This window comes from Sphaeramia orbicularis, chromosome 1, assembly GCF_902148855.1.
Source record: "Sphaeramia orbicularis chromosome 1, fSphaOr1.1, whole genome shotgun sequence".
NCBI lineage: Eukaryota > Metazoa > Chordata > Actinopteri > Kurtiformes > Apogonidae > Sphaeramia > Sphaeramia orbicularis.
In genome coordinates this window covers 56,382,627-56,391,871 of record NC_043957.1, presented here as the reverse complement: position 1 = coordinate 56,391,871, position 9,245 = coordinate 56,382,627, and positions in this window count along the sequence as shown.

Genomic DNA, 9,245 nt, shown 5'->3' with positions numbered 1-9,245 from the left:
ATAGTAGGATAAGTATAAGTTGCTATATAGACTAAACTAGTGATAGTCTATAAAGTCATTTACATGAGTTTAACATTAAAATGTGCAGCAGGAAAATACAACACACACACAAGAATGAAGCAAGAAAATGCCTCAAAACATTAAATATAACAGTGAAACATTAACAGGGACTATTTTACTCAACATTCAAAGACAAGACCACTACACTTGGCTGAAATAATGCATTGTTTGAACACTAACCTTACCAGTATGCCTTAAAAAGTCTGATAAAGGGGATTTTCTTTCAGTTTCCAGGATGAAAAATATGTTGTTTGGACATTGCGAACCTGATTCATGCCATTGTGTTCTGCATTTTTATGGATTCATCCAGAAAACCCATGGAAGGACAATAATGCAACAGGGGAGTCAGGGGCACTGAAATTTGTTTAGACCTTTGAGGGTAAAGAGAGGTTTTGAATGCATAACATTAGTGTTTTTTTGCCCTAACCTTACATTTTTTTGACTTTTTAGTGTTTAATAAAGAATATTTACATGTATTAAAACAATCAAAAAAAAAAATGTGTATATATATATATATATATATATATATATATATATATATACTTTTCAAGGAGACTCAGTTGTCCAATCCACTGATAAAAACTGTATTTGGACAGTTTATCAGTGCTTATACATGTTATACATTCACAAAAATACATTTATTCAACATTTTTGTTGTGAAACCTCCTGTAATTACACAAGATATTTGTCAATTAACAAACAAGTCTTGTTAAACTTACAGAACAAATACTTCTTTTATGGTTAATTGTCAGTAATTTTATCTTGTTTTATTTATTTATTTTTTTTACAGTATTAAACTTTAAATTAACAGTTTAATCTCATAAATAGAAAATAAATATTTGTGAAATTACGATACATATGCAAATGTATTTTAACTGTATTTTTCTGTGAAAAAAAAAACATTTCTTTTAAAAAATTTTTACATTTTTTGGTTATTCACAGTTACAGTTTTTTCATGTTATTTTCCATTTGACATGTAAAATCACAGTCTATTTTAGTCATTTCATTGATATTTTCCTGTATCTTGAAAATACAGGAAAAATCTGTAAAATAAACAGTGAAAATTCTGTTAAATTACAGATATTTTTTTACAGTGTGTGTGGTTTAATACTGTGCATAAATTTACTGTGTTTTCACTGTATCTTAATAAACAGCTGGAGAAATAATATGTTCATCACAACCATGCAAAAACAACTAAGATAAAGGTGGATCTGTCTAAAAATATAAGACCATGACATGAGTCATTCTCAGTATTTCATAATACTCAAGATACTATTACTTTAGTAATATATCTTCACAGTGTGCTGTTAGTACTTTTACTGGAGTAAAGTAACTGAATACTGAATATAACTACTGAGTTTAGTACAGTGAGCATCAACTAAGGCAATGTGATTGTGTCTAAAAGTAGGAAAACTTAAAGAACATGGTCAATATCTAATTTCATTCATTAAACTGAGTGTAAAAATTATAGGTTAGACTAGTTATTTCTTTGTTGACAGTAGTTGGTACCATACTTCATGTTTATTTGAGCTGAATGCCTCCTGACGTGTAAGTAATATGGATTTTATCATTTGAAATGGAGGAAATAGAGCTGTGCAGTCTAAGCAGTTAACATTTCTAACATTTCAGGAAAAAATAAATTCCTGTTAGACAGTCAAAGTGTACAAACGTTAATGTTTTATTGAATGCAAACAGAGACCCCGGTAAATATTAACTTTTTCCTGTAGAATTTACTTCAGATCGTTTATGTCATGTCATGCACTGTGCACATAGTCCCTGTGTTGCTGTTGTTGTATCTTAATAGACTGAGAGATAAAAGTATGTCCTCATCACCAGCCTGCAAAACCAGCAAAGCTAAAGGTGGACTCATGTATAATAATAATAGAACGCTATGAAAGAAATCCTTCTCATATGTACAATTTCCTAATAACACTTAACATACTTTTACTTAGTTAAGGTTTGGAATATAGAACTTGAAGTTGTAGTGGATTATTTACATAGTTTGCTATTAGTACTTTAACTTAACTAAAGGATCTGTGTACTTCTGCCACTGAGTTTAGTTTGGGAAAGTTTTGTGCAAACAGTTCAATCTAAATATGGACTTCTCCTGTAGAATTTAGTTCAGACTTTCTGTATGTTTTCAATACTGATCACTTTTCTCCATATTTTATTCTGGTATTGCAATAAAAGGGGATTAAATCTTTTGCAGAGAATTGTATAAAGTGTTTTTAAAATGACAATCTGTTCCTAAAATGCTCTCAAATCACTGTGACTGGAATCATATTCTAAACACACTGTATTCTAAACACAATATTGCCTCGGAATGGAGGATTTCTGCGCTGTGGTGTTTCTGTTTTTTATTTACTTCAGTTCTTAAATGATTGAATTTTTTCCATAGAAGTGCATTAAGAAATTTTGTTACCATTGGCAGAAAAGGTCTGCAGTTAGATCAGATAGTGAGATCATATACACTGTAAAAAAAAAAAAAAAGAAAAAAGAAAAAAACTGTAAAAAACAGTAATATTCCGACAGCAGGGGTACCAAAAAAAAATGCTGTTAAATATCGAGAAATAACCATCTCATAAAAATACAATAATTTTCCATAATCAAAATACAGTTTTTTACCCTAAATTTACCTGAGATTTTGCATATTTTTTTTTGACTTTTTAATGTTTAATAAAGAATATTTACATGTATTAAAGCAATCAAATTACCTATAAATATGGATGAACAAATAATAGGGCTTAAAATTGCAGAAAAGTTCTGTTATTAGTTGGTGTTTATCACATAATTTTATGTTAAAAACTTATATCAATTAATATTTGATGTTGTTAGAGCCATAATGCAAATTAATGTAAAATAGTTTAAATTTGCACAGTGGTACAATGTTTAGGGTTGAAAGTTCAAAGAAATAATTGTTACCTAATTTGTAGCATTAATCTTTAATATGCTTGGTTATGAATATGCATTGTCTTACTTGTTAAAGCAGTGAGCTGCATCAGCCAGTAGGGGGGTCAGAGCGCAACGGTCTTTGACCGAGACTACAAGGCTTTACTGATCTCCTGTAATGGATGAAAGATTCTTTATTTTTTGCAATATTTTTGTTGTAATGTGAATCATTTTCTTCAGTAAATAGTTCAAACTTTCAAAGAAGTCTCGTTCAAGAACTGGACACACAACAGAGTTATAAGGAACTGCACCTACAGATGTAATAACATGAACTACCACATACAAAAACATTTGAATTATCTTACAAAACCTGTCAATTAATTATACATAAACTAGTTGTCTGGATTTTATTTCCAATAATTTATTGTTTATTTAAGATCATATAGAATTTGAACATAATATATATATATAGGTTATTGCACATTCAATCACGTGATGTTCTTAAATAAGTCCATATTCAAGAAGTACAATTTTAACATCAAGTCACACTTACCATTTAGACAAGAAGGTACCAGCCACAGATAGTCAAGTAACACTAGGTACTCATTTTTATTAGCTAATCCATTTGTTATCATTGATTATAATCTGACTATGATGGATGAACAGGAAAGGCATTGTTCTGCCTATGGCTTTCACTCATGGTGCACCTGAACAAAAATACAAAAACAAACACAAAAAGGCCAAAAAACATTTCCATACACAAATTAACCCCACATTTACACTAACAGCACAACCCTGCTGAACCCCTGCACAGAAAAAGAACACAGAATCAACAACTTGCCCAATACCCACAATGCAATGCAGCAAACATACCACAACATTATCTTTACTTTTAAAAACTGTCATATTACAGATAACCAACCATTTATATTTACAATATTCTACTGCTAATTTAAGAATATGTGAAGTGTTGTGGTTGAATGACATATACTTTTCAATGACACTAAATTCTACAATCCACTGATAAAAACTGTATTTGGACAGTTTATCAGTGCTTATACATGTTATACATTCACAAAAACACACTTATTCAACATTTTTGTTGTGAAACCTCCTGTAATTACACAAGATATTTGTCAATTAACAAACACGTCTGGTTAAACTGACAGAACAAATACTTCTTTTACGGTTAATTGTCAGTAATTTTATCTTATTTTGTTTTATTTTTTTTACAGTATTAAACTTTAAATTAACAGTTTAATCTCATAAATCGAAAAGAAATATTTGTGAATTATGATACATTTGTAAATGTATTTTAACTGTATTTTTCTGTGAAAAAAAAATCTTTTTAAAAATGGAAATTTTATGGTTATTCACAGTTACAGTTTTTTCATGTTATTTTACATTTGACATGTAACATCACAGTCTGTGTTTGTCATTTCATTGATATTTTCCTGTATCTTAAAAATACTGGAATAATCTGTAAAATAAACGGTAAAAGTTCTGTTAAATTACAGATTTTTTTTACAGTGTAAAATGTCATCTTTCTATGTCTATCTTTTATACGTGGGTGCAAATAGTACAATGTGAACCACACAGGTTGGAAGATTTCATCAACTTCTCAACAGTCCGTCTGAGCTTCAATGATATATTTGGAGTTTTGCGTGGATGAGTGACACGCAAACACACACGTAACACGTCTGAAGCTGAAGGCACGGTGGGTGTTTCTGTGGGCCAGTTTGTACAGTGAGCCCTCGCCATGTGAAGTGCAACAGAGGGCCGGCCGCTGGAAGATGAGGGGTGTTAAGGGACGGAAACAGCTGGTGAGAAGCCCAGAGGATATTAATCTGAGGGGGGAGACAGGATGGTAGGAGAGGCCGTCTAATAAAGCATGGTATTACTGCTGCAAAGGTGTGTGTGTGTCTGACTGCCTGTCTTCCTGGAGGATTACTGGTGAGCTAGGATCCAAAGTGTCTGTTTGCAGGCGGTCTGTCCAGGTTCACTTTACTACTATAAACTTAATTCTCTGAACTCAACAAAAATCACCTCATAACAGCTTTGGGGGAGATTCTGAGGCTTTAGTTCGGAAATCAGCTCAGATTTCCTCACTATCTGATCCCACTGCAGACGTTTTCTGCCAGTGGTACTGGAATAAGAATCTTAATGCACTTCTATGGAAAATATTCAGTCATTTAAGAACTGAAGTTAATAAAAAACAGAAACACCACAGTGCAGAAATCCTCCATTACAAGGCAAAATTGTGTTTAGAATGCAGTGTGTTTAGAATATAATTCCAGTCACAGCAATTTGTAAGCATTTTAGGAACAGATTGTCATTTTAAAAACACTTTATACAATTCTGTGCAAAAGGTTTAATCTCCTTTTATTGCAATACCAGAAAAAAATACAGAGAACTGGAGGGGGAAGACATATGCCTGTTGTTACTGAAATAAAAACAGAAACACCACAGCGCAGAAATCTTCCATTACAAGTAAAAGACAAGGCAAGAGCAATAGTACGGTGTGTTTAGAGCAGTGTTTTTCAACCTTGGGTTCGGGATCCCATGTGGGGTCGCCTGGAATTTCTAGTAATTGATAAAAATAAAAAAAACTTACTAATAAAAAATATATGGTGAGTTGAGGGAGACAATCCTAATCCATAAAAGACATGACAAACTGAGTGTGAAACTGCAGCACTGTGGTTCTGTTTATCTGTCAAATGTTCATTGTGGTCAGTTTCAGATGCTGCAGCTCTTTCATAATTCATAGTTTGAGTTCTTGTTTGTTCAGTATTAATTGTCAGCCTTGTAAATCACAGCTGGACTGACTGTACATATCCTGACCAAGGAAAATCCAATTCTCACTTTGTGCAGTAATCTACACCTGGATTTACTGCCTCCGTCCAAAATAATATACATTATATAGACTAAATGTTGTCTAAAATTAACGGTTATTTGCAACATAGTATAGCAAACTATTACATGATCAGAAACACATTAATTTTAGCAAAAAAAGTCTCCATTTTGAATGAAATTTGTGATGTTAAAATGGGGTCATGAGCCAAAAAAGGTTGGAAACCACTGCTCTAAACTCAACAAAAATCACCTCATAACAGCTTTGGGGGAGATTCTGAGGCTTTAGTTCAGGAATCAGCTCAGATTTCCTCACTATCTGATCTGACTGCAGACCTTTTCTGCCAGTGGTATTGGAATTTCTATGGAAAATATTCAGTCATTTAGGAACTGAAGTTACTGGATTGGGACGACATATGCAAATTGTTAACTGAAATAAAAACAGAAACACCACAGCAAGGTTAGAATAGTTTGGGATTTTTCATTATAGTTTAGTTTTATTTAGTTTTGACTTTTTTTTCTCTAATTCAGTTAGTTTTAATTCATTTTTAGAGCAGGTTTGATAGTTTTTATTAGTTTTTGTTATTTTCTAAATGCTTAGTTTTAGTTTCTTTATATCTTTTCTCTTCTTCTCCATAAAATTCTAATAAATCCCAGACAGGACTCTGCTGCTTTCTCCCAACTTTAGTCTCCATGTTTCCAGGTAGAGTGAGGACCAGAAGACGACTGGAAACCACAAGTGACGACAAGTGACGACCGTTAAATATCATATGGTGCCAGCGGCTAAAATTGAGGGGAAAAAATCGATTTCATATCAATCCAGCATTGACAAAGATGAAAATGAAAGGAATTTTATCCATATTTTTTATCTGTTTTAGTTAGTTTTGTAAGCACACAACACAGTTTCAGTTAGTTATCTTTTTTTCTTTTAATTATAGTTTTTATTTGTTTCAGTTCACAAAAATGCTTTTACAATTCCAGTTTTCATAATTTTGTTAGTTTCCGTTAACGATAATACCCTTGCACCACAGTGCAGAAATCCTCCATTACAAGTAAAGGACAAAGTAAGAGCAATAGTACGGTGTGTTTAGAATACGATTCCTGTCAGAACCATTTATAGGCATTTTAAGAATAGTTTGACATTTTAAAAACACTTTATACAATTCTGTGCAAAAGGCTTCGTACCCTTTCATTTCAATACAATGATAAAATACAGTGAAAAGTGATCAGCATCAAAAACGTACAGAAAGTCTAAATTAAATTCATCAGGAACAGTCGATATTTAGTGGGAACTTCATAATAGAAAACTATGTAAATACTCCATCAGAAATTTAAGTTCTATATTCCAAACCTTAACACAAAACTAACCTGTTTACACTTGTGCTGTCTTACATTTTGTAATTGCACTGTAAAAAAAAAAAAAAAATCTGTAGTTTAATAGAATTTTTACTGTTTATTTTACAGATTTTTCCTGTATTTTTAAGATAAAGGAAAACATCAATGAAATGACAAAAATAGACTGTGATTTTACATGTAAAATGTAAAATAACACAAAAAAAACTGTAACTGTGAATAACCATAACATTTAAATTTTTTAAAAGAAATTTTTTCTTTTTCACAGAAAAATACAGTTAAAATACATTTGCAAATGTATCGTAATTTCAAAAATATTTATTTTCTATTCATGAGATTAAACTGTTAATTTAAAGTTTAATACTGTAAAAAAAAAAAAAAAAAAAAAAAATAATAATAATAATAATAATAAAATGAGATAAAATTACTGACAATAACCGTAAAAGAAGTATTTGTTCTGTCAGTTTAACCAGACTTGTTTGTTAATTGACAAATATCTTGTGTAATTACAGGAGGTTTCACAACAAAAATGTTGAATAAATGTATTTTTGTGAATGTATAACATGTATAAGCACTGATAAACTGTCCAAATACAGTTTTTATCAGTGGATTGGACAACTGAGTCTCATTGAAAATTATTTATATACATATTTGAAGGTAATTTGATTGTTTTAATACATGAAAATATTCTTTATTACACATTAAAAAGTCCAAAAATATGTAAAATGTCATGTAAAGTTAGGGTAAAAAACTGTATTTTAATTATGGAAAATTACCATATTTTTATGAGATGGTTATTTTCCGTTATTTAACAGTATTTTTCGTCACCCCTGCTGCCGGAATAATAAAAATTTTTTCAATGTTTTTTTTTTTTTTTTTACAGTGCAGTAACAACAGTCCAAACCTACTCTCACCCCATACAACAGGAGTGTCAAACTCATTTTAGTTCAGTTCCACATTCAGCCCAATTTGATCTCCAGTGGGCTGCACCAGTACAATAAAAACAGTGAAAACAGTTACATTTTTTCGGCACCCCTGCTGCCGGAATGTTACTGTTTTTTTATGGGTTTTTTTTTTACAGTGTCTGGACAATCCCATACAGCTTCTATAATCAACTGTAAGGAAATCGACTCAGATTCCCTAACTGAAGCCTCAACTGTAAATTCCAGGCATTTCAAGTGTTACAACCCTTTACCTTCACATATACTCCAAAAAAGAGGGCTTTTTGAAAATTAGATAAAATAAAGCAATCCAAATTTTCTCTGGCAATTAAAGTTCCGGTTAAAAGGCAGAGGTAGAAGATGGGAGGGGAAGTTGGGCGGCATCAGTCGCACAGACAGTAATGACGGCGCCACTGCTGTTTAACAATCAAAGATGGGAGGCGGGGGCTCGCAAGGAAGTCTCTCCTTGAAAAATACAGGTGTTTGGTACAATCAAAGCGCAGCTTGCAGAAATGACTGGGTTTGAAGTTGAAAGAGGCAGAGGAGGAGGGGGGGGGGTTGTGGTGAGTGAGTGAGCGCCTGTATGAGAAAGAAAAAAAGTGACTCAGAAGACACACTGTGGGCCGGTCTCTCCTCTGGGATTTTGAATAATTAACAAGGATAAGGAACTTGACTACTAGGTGCTTACTGTTTACTTTGTTTGGATTTTTTTGGGCCTCAGGAGGGGAAGTGAGGCTTAAAGGCAGCCTAGCTCGCTGGAGGCTGGCATGTTGGCAGGAGGATTTGTCTGGGACGCTGGTGTGGTTCCCGTGGGACTAGAGAGAGAGCCAGTCGAGTACAGCGCAGAGACCAGGGAATCAGAATCAGAACCGACTTCATAGTACAACGGGCGTGTTGTATACAAAACACAGGCCCTTTAAGGAAAGTCCCAGAGACGGCCCGACACCCAGAATGCAGTCAGAGAACTCACACCGGTGTCTTACGTAAACTATTTTGACCTTTAAGATAACTGAAGCTACGGCTCCAAGAACTTGTTCCTGTGTGATTACTGTAATTAAAACAACAATGGAGACAAACAAGCAGTGCAGTACATGTAGGGTGTGTGTGAAATGAAGAAAGAGCTCATTTAAGTTACATCCATTTACTGCCATT